The 15,156-nt window shown below is 52.2% G+C and overlaps 1 pseudogene; it reads right to left on the bottom strand.

Annotated features, from left to right (window-relative positions):
- Positions 1-7,801: 7,801 nt before the first annotated feature.
- LOC122382178 lies at positions 7,802-12,016 on the bottom strand (annotated as a pseudogene).
- Between the last annotated feature and the right edge of the window lie 3,140 nt (positions 12,017-15,156).

The following is a 15,156-nucleotide window of genomic DNA, read 5'->3' as shown; positions in this document are numbered from 1 at the left end:
CACCGCGCGCGGTAATATGGCGACCGTTGTGCCCGACCGTTGGCGTTACTCGGCCGCAAATCTTCCACGTCAGGGTACTGTACCCGGCATCCAAGAGTACCCTAACATCCGGGAACATCCGGGACTTTTAGTCCCGCGGATGTTCGGCGGCGGGTACAGATAACGGGCCAGGCGGATACTTCCTGCAAATATGTGAGTGTATCCCGTGTCGGCGGGTAATGGTGACGCCCAATGCGTGTACTGTTCACTCTCCGATCGCGAGTCATTTCTTAACCCGCTTGTCGCTGATTACAACAACGCATTCGAAGGGTCTTTCATTGCAAAAAGCGGGTAGTATGAATAATAGTCGAGTGTTTTACCTGATACTTTCCCAACCCGCAAGTATCAACCCGGTTACAAAGAGTGAACACGTGTGGCACCACTCCTATGGCACGGATTCACCCACCAACGGCGAGTCGACTTGTTTTCAGTGCAGGCCTGCCATCCCTCGAGTTTCGGCACCAAATTGTTCAGTATTGTTCTGACAAATCTCTCAAAATCTCATTGCTCATCGCTGCGAGGCCGTAACAACTCTTGGCCATAACGCACAAATCTTCTCATCGGTCTTTGGCACACTTTATTTTGCCACATCAACCACAAACAACCATCCAGCCACGAGATCAAGGCAAGTAATGAAAAATCATATGAAATCAACGCTGAAACGCTAAGTAATGTATATATGACGCGGATGCGTCAAACAAAATGAAAATTCGGCAAAGTTCCCGGATGTTGGACTAAACCGCTGCATCTGCTAAACAGCTGCAAATTCTAGAGGAGATACAGCGGCACTATTTTAAATCCTCAACAGAGCCGGTTCGATGTGAAGATCTACCACAGTTGGTACATGGGGCCTGACGTTCGGGCAGTCCGCTGTGGCTCTTCACTTTCTTTGGTTGTCGAGGGTGTGACAGCTTGGCGACGACTGGAGTTGAGGAAGATTGCTGGCCCGCCATTACTGCAGATTCTTGGAGGGCCCTCTCATACGCATCGGCTGTAGCGAGCGTCCTTTCCAAAGTGAGCTCCGCATCCTGGAGCAGCTTCTCTCGGAGACGAGGGTGGATCGTCTTCTCGACGACCATGTCGCGGATCATATCGTCGGTCATGCTGCCGAACTAACAGTTTACTGCGAGACCTCGCAACGTCTGATACATACTCTGCGGTAGACTCCTGCGGCAGCTGCGCTCGTTGTCGAAATGAAAAGCGTTCGACAATGGCATTCACTCGTGGGATAAAAAAATGTGTCCAGCTGGCGTAGGGCCAACGTGAAGACGTCGTCTCCTTCCATCTTCACGGCTGTAGGAAGCGTCTCCTGGATGCGCTGGCCCTCCTCACCTAAACAATGTAAAAGAATAGCTCGCTTCCGCTCTGCGGCGAATGCGTCACCGCCCGTCGCTAGCAGATAAGTATTAAAACGTAGCTTCCATGTCTCCCACGGTAGAACTGGTTTACCCGGAGTGGGTAAAAAGACTCAAGGCGGCCTAAGCCCGTCGAGGCTCATATCCTCGTCGCCAGAAATATAGCGTTTCTTCTCGCTCCAGCCGCACCGCCAGGTTCAACACTCCGCGCCACCACTCGTCACTAAACTGTATTATTGCTCAGCATTGCCAATATGGCGGCCAATAGAGGAGAACGCGAGAGCACGTAATAGAGAAGCAAGTACTGACGTACTTGAACGAAACGCTCATTCTAAACGGGAAACACTACAGGAACGACACCGAGCCTGCATGTGGCCAAACTTACCGCACTGGAGACAGATCAGGGGATTGTGGACATGCTGACGAACCTGATACAATATGAGGATTATCAAATGACAGATGTGACATATAAGTGCATGTACGGCCTAAACTTTTGAATTCATTTTAAAAGGGATAAAAACGCAAGAAACTACCCAACGTTTCGCATTTATTGCTTAGTAATGGGTGTTAAGAGTACGATTGTGACGCTTTTTGAATACATCATGTGAAAATTGCATCTTAATCACACACTCTATGGAGGAGAGGTCTCTTTCTGGGAATCGCTTTTCTTCAAATGATAAGATACTCCTGTGCCTCGCTTGCTCTTTTATTGCTCCATTTTGGGCGAAGTATATGTCACAACTGATACACTATGTACCTAACCAAACTCCAACCTTGACGAACAGGTGGATTTGTTGAACGTGAGCAGTACATATGATTGGGGTTCGTTCAGTACGGTTACCCACTTTCCTGGTGAACCGCCTAGCAGCAACCACACCAGTCAGCGAGCCACCCCACAAGCTCATCCTCGGAGAGGTCCATTAGATCAAAGGCATTGATGGTTCCTCTGCTTTGGTCTTTGGCCTTTCATCTTTGTCCACCACGCTTGCCTCCTCACCAAACATACTCACTCGTGACAGTTTGTCAGTTTGGGTCTTATGTTATCTCTAGTTTTTATCAAGAGTCGCCCATCATTCAAGAAGATGGCTTTGTCGACTTTGTCCTTCCCACCAAGGATCCCACGGATACACTGCTGTACCCATGGCCAACCCTTTTCCTTCAGAGATTAGCCTGATTGGAGTTTCATTTGACTGTTAGATATACACCTAGCGGCAGATACACGCCTAGCCTAGCAGATGGCAGCACGATCAACTCGCTGGCTGCCCCAATGTCGCGCCTCAATCCGCAACAATATGCATATTGCGAGTTGACCAGCAGGTGATTAGTAGCGAGATAAGATAACAGCTGCATACAAACAGCTTTTTGCGTAACTTCGAGAGCACCGACAGGGGAGAGATGGGCCGGAAATTGCTCGCATTATCTATGTCGCCGGACTTATGAAGTGGTACCACTTCACGGTCGCGAGCTCCCATGATAATGGAAAATGACGTGATATTATGGGCGCATTCACAATATGCAGTGAGTGTGGACCAATCACAGGAAAACATGCTCTGATTGCGTGTAGTGGCACACCGTCATGCCCCACTGCTCTAGATGCTGACAACTTTCGTAACCCGAAAGACAGTTCTGACAGTGTAGCCGGCTTCAGGCGCAGACCCGCTGACGTCACACGCGGCGGCCTGGGCGGGAGCCGACATGGACCGCTGACGGCCAGCTCCGCAGCAATTTTCGATCAGACTGTGGCGACATGACGATTGAACTCATCTGCCTGTTCTGTCGGCATCCCAAAGCTGCCTATGTTTCCCCCACACGCAGGACGCACCGTAAATTCAGATATGTTGTGCCAAATAGAGCGTCAATCTGATAACATGTGAGCTGACAAAAAGTCACGTTTACTTTTTAATAGATGCCCTTTCACAAGGTTCCGCAATCTCCGGTATGCATATCTATCATCGACGGATCGAGAATGTTGCCATGTACGGACAGTCGTATCCCTTTCACGCATGAGCTGTTTAAGCTCTTCATTGTCCTCTATCCAGGGGCACCGTGGTCGACGAGGGGTTACAGTTTTTAGGGGGCAGTGGGTGTCCACTGCCTTCCACCACAGATTTAGAAAAGCGGCTAATTTATTGTCCACGCTATCCGCGATGTAGATTTCACTCCACTTTGATAAACCAAAGATAGGCGAACGGCGTTCCAATTAACTTTCCGCCAAGGACGTGCCTTGAACTTGGACGGCCGACGGCTCTGACGACGGAGCTGTGCTCGAACGATGATTGTGAGGTGATCGGCGATTTGGTCAGATGACGTAAGGACTGAAGCGTTTTGATTCGAAACATTGCTGATGATATGCTTGATGACTGAGGTAGAGGGTTATAGATGGGTTGGCTCGGTGACTAGTTGAGTAAGACACAGTTCCTTCAAGGCGGTTTTGTACTGACGTACTCCAGGAGCGTCATGTTGCAATAAACTAATATTTGTGTCGCCCAAGCAAAGAACTGTCTTTCCGTAGCCGAGCGCGTGTTTTAACTGATCTTGGAGGTCGTCGACAGCGCTGGCCACCAATGTGGATGGTGCTCGGTACATACAGCATTCGCTGCGTGAAACAGGGCAGATTGAAGCACCCAGTTTTTGTTTTGGGATGAGCAGTTGTCGAGCCATAAAGTGACTTTGCGTAGGTTGCGGCACGCGGTTTTTAGCTGAAGGAGAAAGCTTGCCGCTACAGCCTCAGCCGACCTCCCCATCACGCCCTCGTGCCAGGGGACACATCAGTTCAGTGGCGCAGCCAGGATTTCGTTTCGGGGGGGTCATCGCCTCCAAAGCGGGCCCCCTAGTGTACGGGCCCCCCACCCATTTTTCAGAATCTCTCCATATTTCATACGCATTCTGCTGAGCGGGCCCCCTTTACCTGCACGATAACCCTGAGCGAGTTTGAATCAGAAAATTTGGATAGAACAATAGCTCGGTAGTTAATCACCCGGTGTTTAATTTTTACGCAAATTGACCACCACAGAAATATGTTACTATGACGTATGTATTCGTATCTTCCGAGGCCGAAATGTGCCCTTTCCGCAATATGCATAGCATATAATGCAATCAGAACTGTTGCCTGCTTCTGTCGGACAAGATTTAAGTAGTCCCATGTGCCTGTCCTAAGCCATATATTGGCTGCTGTAGTAGATTGTGCCTTTATTCTTCTTTATTACGTGAATTCGCTCACAAGAAGTTTTAACGGAGTTCTATAGCCTTGGTTTTAACCCTCGCATGGGGAGGGGTTGATGCACCCCCCCCCCTAAGTTTTTTTCGCTAACAACTCGCGTAAAAAGCGGCTGATCGCGACGTAACTTTCAGTACCCTCGCGTTCATCAATTTTACACCTACCCTAGAAATCTCATGACCCTTACCCAAATGACCTTTGAGCTGTGACCTACTTTCCGAGACCATGTTTGGCCAGAATCGCGGTTCGGCATATGCCGGCTCGCATTAGCCGCGCGTTTGCAGTCCTTTCGTGGATTCCAGCGTTCAAACATGTGATTTGATGATGCTCCCATGCATAAGGGTGGATGTCAACGTCACCTGAAGGTCAGGTCAGGTCACTGACCTATGATGACTTCGGTACACTTTTTTCAAGTTAGGCATGCATGTTTCTAGGCTAGCTTTTTTGGAGCTGAATTCCAATTTAACAACCATTTGAACATTTAAGAAGTAGTTCTGGTGCCCTCGTAACATGTTACAAAGCTGTCAGAGGCGGTTGACACGTAGGTACTACGAATACCCGGCGGGACCACTACTGGTTGACCTGACATGACCTGACCCGACCTGGCCTATCTGCATAAAGACATCATCTGTGATCAAAACTGACATAATATTCGTGATCAGCACCCCGACAAAAAACCTATATCAGCCACATTTTACGACGTTCTAACAGGTCTTGATTTTCCCGACATTTGGGTCATTGACCTGACCTGGAAGGTCAACCAATGACCTAGGACCTTGGAATTGGGTATTATCGGCTTCCTCTCGTCACGGGCAACACGCTCGTTTTTTTTCCGCGAAGCTCTAGCTCGATCATGGGCCAAACGCGAGGAAGGGGGTCGTACCCTCCCTCCCTTGTGCCGTCGAAGGACGCAAAATGGCCTGAGCCGGCGAGGGTTAACGTGCTCACATGGGTCATGTATTGCCTTGGGCCAGGTTTGAATTGTGGTGTGGTGATGTGGTGACTGGTGACGTAGATTCTGTCTGTCACCGTGGTCCCGGCATGGTGTTACTTATCCCGGGGTACCCCGGGTACAATTACCCTAGGTACAGGCCAGACCTTTGCACCTACGTTAGTGCGCTGAACTTTGCGCAACTTATAGAACAAGGATGGGGAACGTGCCTGTGAGGGGTCTCAGCTCGATCGGGCCGGTGGTGAGCACATGGCGCGTGCTCAATAAGTGCAAATTCGCGTCATAGACTTTACAGGCTTGCAAAATTGGGCGAAAATGGCTAAATTTGACCGACACGGGTCCGGTCCCCGTGCAGTATCTCGGTAACCGTGGGTCCGATCGGCATGGGGAACAATGAGGATCGAACGGGCTATCGAATAGTGAGCGGTGCAGGGATGGCACGCGCCACGTGCACCCGTGAGGGCACTTATGCTTGAAAAATTGACGTTTCGGACGGATTTTGGACTTAACGCTATTTTCGGGTGACTGTCAGACGGAGCGGGTTCAAACAACGCCTGTTGGCAAGAAAAATGTACCGCCTCTCAAGGAAAATTTGTGAAAAGATAATTGATTAAAAACAATGTGGAACAAATCGCTGGAGAAAATGATATTTGTTCATGACTTACTTAATTACACGGCTTTTGCTGCATAACCTGATACGTTTGACAATTAAAAATGGCAACGTTGGAAAGAGCTTCAATTTTGTCCAAGATCCAATCATCGCTTTTGCGAGACGAGCAACAGTATTCTAAAAATATAAATTTTTCAAACCTCTACATGGCAATTCATCTATGGCTCTCATTTTTCAATGACCTACGTCAACCTATGCTATAAAATACACTTGACAAGTTCTATAGTAGACGCATGGTTATCAGACACGAGCACCTCGATGCGATGGATGTTTTTTTTCCAAACCAAAATGCTTAGCCGTCAAAAGACAACCGACCGAAATGTATACATGACCCACGGACACAAGACCAACCAAACGCCCACCGATCGAAAATATCCCTTATTCGCGTTGCGGAGCAAGCGGGTCACCCTAGCGGGCCCCATCCACCCGGAGGGCCCGGGCCCCATCCACAGGGGGCTGGTCCCCGTCCACACGAGGGCCCGGGCTCCGTCCACCCGGGGCTCCGGGCCCCGTCCACCCGGGGCTCCGGGGCCCGTCCACCAGGGGCCCGGGCCCCGTTCTCCCGGGGCCCGGGTCCAATCCACCCGGGGCCCGGGCCCCGTCCACCCAGGGCCGGACCCCATCCACCCGGGGCCCGGGCCCCGTTCTCCCGGGGACCCGGCCCCATCCACCCGGGGGCCCGGGCCCCATTCACCCGAGGGCCCGGGCCCTATCCCCACGGGGGCCCGGGCCACGTCCACCTGGGCTCCGAGTCCGGGCCCCGTTCTCCCGGGGGTCCGGGCCCCGTCCACCCGGGGCCCGTACTCCCGGGGCCCGAACCCATCCACCGGGGGGCCCGGGCCCCGTCCACCCGGGGGTCCGGGCCCCATCCACCCGCAGTCTGGGCCCCGTCCACCCGGGGCCCGGGCCCGTTCTCCCGAGGGCCTGGGCCCCATCCACCGGGGGTCCGGGCCCCGTCCACCCGGGGCTCGGGGCCCGTTCTCCCGGGGGCCCGGGCTCCGTCCACCCGGGGCTCCGGGGCCCGTTCTCCCGGGGGCCCGGACCCATCCACCGGGGGCCTCAGGCCTACCCCTCACCCGTGGTGTCCCAGTGGGCACTTTTCGAAGCGGACCCGTCCGATTATGTAGATTAGGATCTCTCTCTCTCTCTCTCTCTCTCTCTCTCTCTCTCTCTCTCTCTCTCTCTCTCTCTCTCTCTCTCTCTCTCTCTCTCTCTCTCTCTCTCTCTCTCTCTCTCTCCCTCTCTTTCTCGAGCGGGCCCCTGACAGAAATTTCGGGGGGGTCAGCTGACCCTCTGACCCCCCCCCTGGCTGCGCCACTGCATCAGTTTGGGTTTTTGTGCCTTGAGCGACATTGCCTTTTTCTGCTTTTGTCGTCTGACGTGGCGACGGCAAAGGTTTCATTGAAACCGATCATGCGCGGTGTGAATATACATTCTTTCAAAGGGAGAATGGGGAGCATTGTCACGCGCATCATATCGGTGGTTGTTATTATATCGAATGTGTTAGCGGTAGGCTGGCGATAACGCGCCCATTCGTACTCACAGCCCGTATGCGACTGCAGTCATTGCTATATCCGCGCCGCGCCTGCTGGGCAGGGGCGGATACAGGTCACACACCGGGCGGGCAGATGTAACACACGACAGCGGTGGCGACCACCTCATTTCCCCTCTCGCGCTCGGCGTCAGAGCGGTAGCATTTGCCTGGCCTCCATTGCCAGTTCGAGATGTGTGGCCTGGGTTTGGCACACTTGACATCTTTCAGCCGTGCACTGGACCGGCTCAGCTATCACGATACCATGTGCCCCACTTACGTGCTGCGCTGCACGGCGCCAGTCAGCCTCTGTGGTGTCTGGCGGCCTCCGGGGCCCGGTTTCATATCTCTCGGTTCGATACGCTGGTCTCTTGTTTCTGCCGAGACAAAGAAGACGAGCGGCAGTATCTCATGGGCGGTGACAGATGGGGAGCCAAGTCAGGTGTCTGTCGGGTCCTCCAGGGCTGGTGTCGGTCGTTTGGTCCGGTGCAGAGTCGTCATGAGTCGAGTCGGGGGTAGGATGTATGTCAGGGGATGAGAAGTCGGGACGGACAGAGGGGCTGAACGTCAGACATCGGGCGTACTTTACGGTTAGAAGCACCAACGCAACCAATGCTTCACTTATCAGTGTTAACTACTTAGTTAACCGTTATTTAATGGCATATTTAACATTTAAATATAATCAGTTCCGTAAGAAATTTAACAGATCAATACACCGATGTCGTCGGTGCTTTGAAAAAGACAAGAAACTTGGTAATTCAACATTTTAACACGGTATGGTAACTTTGACACATACGTCCACAATGTCTGCGTCGAAATAGGGCATTGTATCGTCAAGATGATAGAAAAGTACATTAGTATAGACGGGTTGTTGAGATATTAAAACGATAAAAGGATAAAACCAATCCGTCCACATCTGCAAACACACAACAATTCATGAATTAGTACATATGGTTAGTCACTTTGTTGTCATACAGGCAACACGTCAATACAAAAATAAACTTTACGACATTCTAGCCGTCCGGATCATCCGATACAACTGACGTACTAGCCAGTGTACTAATAATGGCACATTACGGCATTCTGGCCGTCGAAATCATACGTTACAACTGACGTCCTGGTCAGTGTACATAGCATACCGCTCAGGCACGTCTGCCATTTGACGGTAGCGCGGCAGCGTCCTCTCGGTTAGGTAGCGCTGCGATTTGATGCATAAGCTCCTGCATCATGTCCAAACTAGGTACGTGCTAACAACATGTTTTTAGTAGGGTTAGTAGCACTCACACTTTGCACACATTCACCGGCTGACTGTTCCATATCAGAATCCACGTCTGACTGCCCATGACAAGAAAATTTCGACGGGGGGTTTGAGTTTCAGAATCGGACGACAGTGACTCAGAGAGAAATCGAGGCCTCTTGACAGGAACGTGCGGCATCACGTCAAGCTTATATTGTTTTTCCTCTTAATTTAAATTTGTTACGAGGACAACATGATTAGGTGGTCCTGGAATTCGTTTGAACGTGTCCGATTTGATCACATTTCACGCTAATTGGCCGTCCGTCCTTGGTCTATGGGTACCACGATGTACCGCGTGGTACCTACTTTGCATTTGTGACCGACTGTGGCGGTCGGGTGATATCTAGCATGTTGCCAGATGGCCTGGGTTGATGGGCATTGAGGCTTGGCAGCCATTACGAAACACGTTAGTCAAAACACTATACGGTTACACAACACACAAATCAACGAATACAATTTAACAAGTGCAAAGTTGCAACACAAAAACAATAAAGAGATGTGATCGAATTAGTTTTACGGAAAATAGGAAAGAAAGAAAACCGACTGACTGATGACGAGTAGCAGTGGAAGATGACGTACCGTGAATGTTGATGAAGAATGAAGAAGAAGAACTTGAAGACGAAGCTTGTAGTCCCGACGTATCCGGGTCACGGCACCAATTTGTAACCTCTGCGCTCGTGATAGTAAAAATAAAACCTGGATTCCCGCGTTGTGTTGTTATAAAAGAAGACGTTCCTTTCGGCTTTTATTGACTTAAGCCAAAGGAGGTAGGTCAAAGTGTGGCCGCAAGTGACAAGGCCCAACAGTCACATGTCCGGGGGCTCTGCCCGCTCCGGCCCGGCCACGGCTCGGCCGGCACACAATGTTACACGTCACACATGTACGTCATATCCCGGGGCCAATCAGGAAAGGATTGCCATATTAGGAAGTAAAGCTGGGCGATCGACAAGGAGGCTAATTGATGGGACAGGTTGATTTAGCTTTGTTACAGGCTGCCGTCCTAATACACAAGTAAGACCCCTTCAAACTTCCCTATAGCCTGAAATGCCTGGCCTGAGATCCCTTGGCAAGACTGATGATGCCATTTTTTTGCATACATCACACATAAATCATGTCATCTTCCGCATCACCAGGTTTCCTTTCACAGTGTCCAACAATCACGAACTCAGAGCTTCTATGTTCTAATCACTGTCACCAATATCTTTTAAATATTCTAGCATGCATAACTATACTGATGCTGACAGTACGCCGCAAGATGTTTACAGCTCGGTTGCTTAGCAACCGAGTTATAAGTAGCTTGTGGCGCGTGCAGTCAGTGGCAGTTACCCACATGCGTCGGTCGGGAATAGTGAAATACTTGGTTGATTGGAAATAAAACTGGCCTGCAAGGAGACCGTAAATGAATCGGTCCGGTGATTTTCGGAGATATAAACCTCATACAGGCGCTACCTTCCACAGCCGGACGGTGACTCATTTTATTTTTCACCAATGTAATTTGGCATTACCATTGTATCGCTTCGCTCACTCCCTCGTCACAAAGACTTTCCGCTCGATTAGCTCACTCACGTGTTCGCGCGCGCACGCACGTGCGTGTGTGTATCTGGGCATGTACAGACTAGCACATAACTACGGACAGAAGCTTGACATAAGTAAATAATAAATGCATGATAAAAGCTATAGAGCATGACCAATAGCCAGTGCGCGATCAATGACAAAGCACAATTCAGGTACACTTACTGATCCGTTTCCGCACGCCGGCGTGTTGGTCGGAGACGAACTCTACCACATGCAGGTTCGTTGTCATGATCAGCCGCTCGATGCAGTGTTCCGCGCCAACAACCTCCATCTGCGGACTGTTATGGCCCGTTTCTCCGCGGTAGATTGTTTCCTGGGAAAATGAGCGGTTTGCGTTAAAGCGATGCTAATGAAATGCTTATCAGACATCAAAAGCCACATTTAACCAGCAAAAGACAAGGGCCCCTCTCAATGACACCGTCGCGCATAAAAGACACCGGCGTTGTTAGCGTATAACAGTCCGGGTTCGAAGTGCGACGGGCGCTTGACGTTCATGGGCCTCCTGAAAGGTATGGTTGCGGTACTCACATTGTGAGTTGCCTTCGGGGTGGTACGGTGTCGTGCGACTCGTGGCGACCCCCCAGTCCTGTCAGGAAGGATCGAAGCTCAGCTGACATGAAAGCTGAACCGCGGTCGGAGTGCACGTATGCCGGCATCCCGAAGATGGAGAAGAGATGAGTGAGGCATTTGATCACGGTGGCGGTTGTCATGTCCCGGCACGGATAGGCGAACAGGAACCGAGAGAACTCATCGATCATAGTGAGGATGTACTGGTTGCCGTTCGGACTTGGGGGTAGGCCGTAGGGGACCTTTGAAGTCCACGTTGATTCTTTCGAATGGAGATGTAGCCTTCACCAGCTTCGCGGAGGTGGCCCTGAAGAAGTTCGGCTTACATCGACAGCAGACCGGGCAGTTGGAGGTGACGCGGCGCACGTCATCCACGTAGTAGGGCAGATTCTTGCTGCGCACGAAGTGCAGCAACCTCGTTACTCCGGGGCGAACGAGAGACTCGTGCAGCTGCTCCAGGGCCGGATGTGAGGCGGCTGCGCAGTGGGCGCGGCTGAACGTATCAGCAGGAATGTTTTCTCGTCCTGGTCGGTACTTGATGGTGTACGAGAGTGGCGAGAGCTCGATTCTCCAGCGATGAATCTTTTCATTCTTGATCTTGCTCGACACTTTGTTGTCGAACATGAAACTCACGCTTCTTTGGTCAGTGAGCAGGTTGAAGTGGTGGGTTAGGAAGTGCCTCCACTTTCTGATAGACTCCACGATGGCGTAGGCCTCCTTTTCGGCGATGCTCTGACGCTTCTCGGCTTCGTTCAGAGAGCGTGGGAAGAAGGCCACGGGACGCTCGTCTTGGGTAAGAGTCGCTTCGATGGCTTTCGAAGCGTCTGTTTCGATGGTGAATGGGGCGCATCTCTGATGACGGGACGACCGCTTGTGAGATGTCGTTCTTCAGCTGCTGGATAGCCGCTCTGCAGTCAGGATTCAGAGGGAACGACGATGCAGAGATGAGGGGACGGATCTTCTCAGAGTATGAGGGGATCCATCTGGCGTAGTACGCGAACAGGCCAATGAGCCGTTGCAGAGACTTCTTGTCGCAGTGTTCCGGCAGCTCTGGAAGTGGATGCAGTCGTTCGGGGTCCGGTCGGGGCACTTCACAAGCGTCATCTCTAGCAGGGAGTTCAGACAATCTTCAGTGAGGATGGCTGACTTTGTTTGCCACTGGCGTTCCTCAGACCGGTCGGCTTCGGACGGTGTCTCGGCCTGCTCCTGATCCTCATCATCGACGTCAGTTGGGGCGACGCCCTCGTCGTCGTCCTCCCACTGCAACTCGTCCAATCTGAAAAGGAGAGAAAAAAAGTTTCATGTGGCTTGCACGATCTGTTTTGCAGCTTGCATTGATTTCATCGACTGTCTCCGCCGCTGTCCGAGCTCCACTCCCCGCCGCCGCCGCCGCGCCGGCCGGTAACAATGACCCCCTCGCATGTGCTGCACAAGCGGTCGCAACGGGTGCGTGTCGGCACTCGTACTCGCTCGATGCGGCGCGAGAGGGGCGAGGGGGGTCAGCTGCTCATCGTCCGGCTTCCGAGCCGGGTCGTCTACCCCCTGGTCGGTGCCCCCTGCTCGAACCATGAGGGGGAGCACGGCGTCCGGCTATGGCGGCACAGTATCCAGCTCAGCAGCGGCGCGCACTCCCACGCGGTGCCGACCGGTCGCACATAGCAGCTGCACCAGCCGCTGACTGCCCGCACACAGCAGCGCTAGTCGCTGTCGGCTAACCACCGAGCCACTCTCTGGGTACCCGCGGCAATGCGTTGGCACGGTTATCAGCTGATCGCACGAGCGTCACGGTCAGACTGAGTTGCAGCTCGTTGACCAGTTGACGGATGATCTCCAACCGGCGCCTGATGAGCAGTTCACTACAGCGCCCTGGTAGAGGCGCGCCCGGCTGCTGACGCGTCATCAATCCAGCGGTGCACTGTCGCCGAGTCTGTTCGGAGGTCGATTCTCTGCGTGCCCCGGGCTACGGCCGAGTTGACACCTCGAATGGCGGCGTCGAGCTCGGCTCTATGTCCACTACGGAGGCAAACAAAACAGAGTCCTGACTCACGCACTCGCTGCTGCCGAGCACTAACATCTAAGTTCAGAAAACTGCTGCACTTGGCTGCCTGATGGGCACCAGAGCAAAACCCACACCTGTCTGCCGGAGATGATGACTGAAGAGCAGCTCCAGAGGGCACAGAAGCACCTCTTGGAGCGTTCCACCTTGCTGGAGCATGTCCTGGTCGACCATCTCGGGCTGCGCCAGAGGGAGCAGATGCCCTCTGCGAAGATCTCTGAGACTGAGACGACCGCAAGTGGCGGCCATCACCACCACCTCCCGATCCTCCCTGGCGACGGAGCTCAGGAGCGCACAGTTCAGTTTGAGCACCAAGCCCAGTCGCAGTCGACCTGTCCTTTCTCTCAATCTCTGTTTTGAGGCATGAGAGCAGATGTTGAAGATTCACTTTCTTTGTCTGCACTGTTTCTCGCCCACTCCATTTGAAACGAGTCTGGCAGACGGCTCAAGATGAGTGGAGTAAGAATGACTCCATATGTCTCACCTCCAATCCCCAGTCTCTCCAGGCTCCTCACGTGAAGTTGGAGGGCATCTTGCACCACCTTTAGATCATCACCGTCTTTCAGACCCAACTGCAAGAGCTGATTGACATGAGCAAAAATGATCCTTGACGGCTTGGCAAATCTTTCCTTCAGTAGCTTGCAGGCTGTTTCATAGTTCCCATGCACCACAGCCAGCCCGTCTATGACCTTCTTCGCATCTCCGTATAGGACAGAGCCGCAAGTACACAAACTTTGACACCTCTGGGCATTAGCGTCGCCACGGGGGGCAAGCGGGGCAGCTTGCCCCCCCCAACCTCGGACCGGGCACCCCCTGAGATCGATACAGATCCGATGAGATTTCGGAGTCGAGAAAAATGGGGGTACCTTTCTAAGAATGTCTGCGAGGTCAGACCCGGTTGGCCTGTGCAGTTCAAGCCAGAGTCGGAGTCAGAGTCGCCAAAATCTTCAAGACTCCAACTCCAGACTGGGAAATGTCAATGCTGTGATTTATTCCATGTTCCTAGTTGGTTCTTTATTACATTTTATAGCCGATTTTCGTAAGTTAAGTGCTGACTCAAAATTTTCGTTCAAATCGTAACACGAAATCTTCGGGACCATGGCTTGGGGCCCTTCTCAACTCTGGTCACATGTCTACGGCAGGTTCAAATACCGTTCAAGTGCGGCAGGTCTTATGAGCTTGCCTTTCACGCAGGCTCTTAAGGAGCTCCACTGAGCTCTAAGAAGCCTTCAGAGGGTCCAAACCAGCCTCTGATAGTCCCACTGGTGCCAATATTCTCTGAGGGCCCATACAGGGATCTTTGAGGACCTGTATGGGCCCTTTTACATGCATAGACCTCTGAATGGTCACACGGATCTTTGAGGATGCCTTCCAAAATTTCTGAGAACCTTAACTGGCCTCTGATAGCTCAGCCGAGCTTTTGAAGCGACAGATTTTGCTGACCTCAAGCCGGCACCTGAGGGGTCACAACTCACGTGTGCCTTTGAAGGCCGCGACACACGTTTCTTCTGTCCCTAAGTAGGGTCCTTAGGGATTCGACACAGACCCCTGAGGGTTCACACTGTTATCTGAGGGCTCCAGGCTTACTCTGGGCCTAGTCTCTTAGCGCCCGCCGCCAACACTGGCTTCTGAGGTCCCCACCTTGGGCTCGGAAAGCTTTAGAAGCCCCACACATAGGTGTACACGTAAATGTTTAGGGTGACCCACGCCGATCTCCGGGATCCTAAGCAGGCTTCTGAGAGCTCACATTGACCATGAGTGGCCTAAAATGGCCTGGAACTCCCAAGCCTACCTCTAAGGTGTCCCTTGCCGCTATGCCTTGTGAAATTTTTGGTTCCGGTAAATGTGTTTTGTTCGCGTTTGCAGCGTTTCTCTACAGACGAAAAACGGGGACGTG

This window comes from Amphibalanus amphitrite, unplaced genomic scaffold (assembly GCF_019059575.1).
Source record: "Amphibalanus amphitrite isolate SeventyFive unplaced genomic scaffold, NRLGWU_Aamphi_draft 000135F_arrow, whole genome shotgun sequence".
Taxonomy (NCBI): domain Eukaryota; kingdom Metazoa; phylum Arthropoda; class Thecostraca; order Balanomorpha; family Balanidae; genus Amphibalanus; species Amphibalanus amphitrite.
This window is presented reverse-complemented; position numbering and strand designations above follow the sequence as displayed.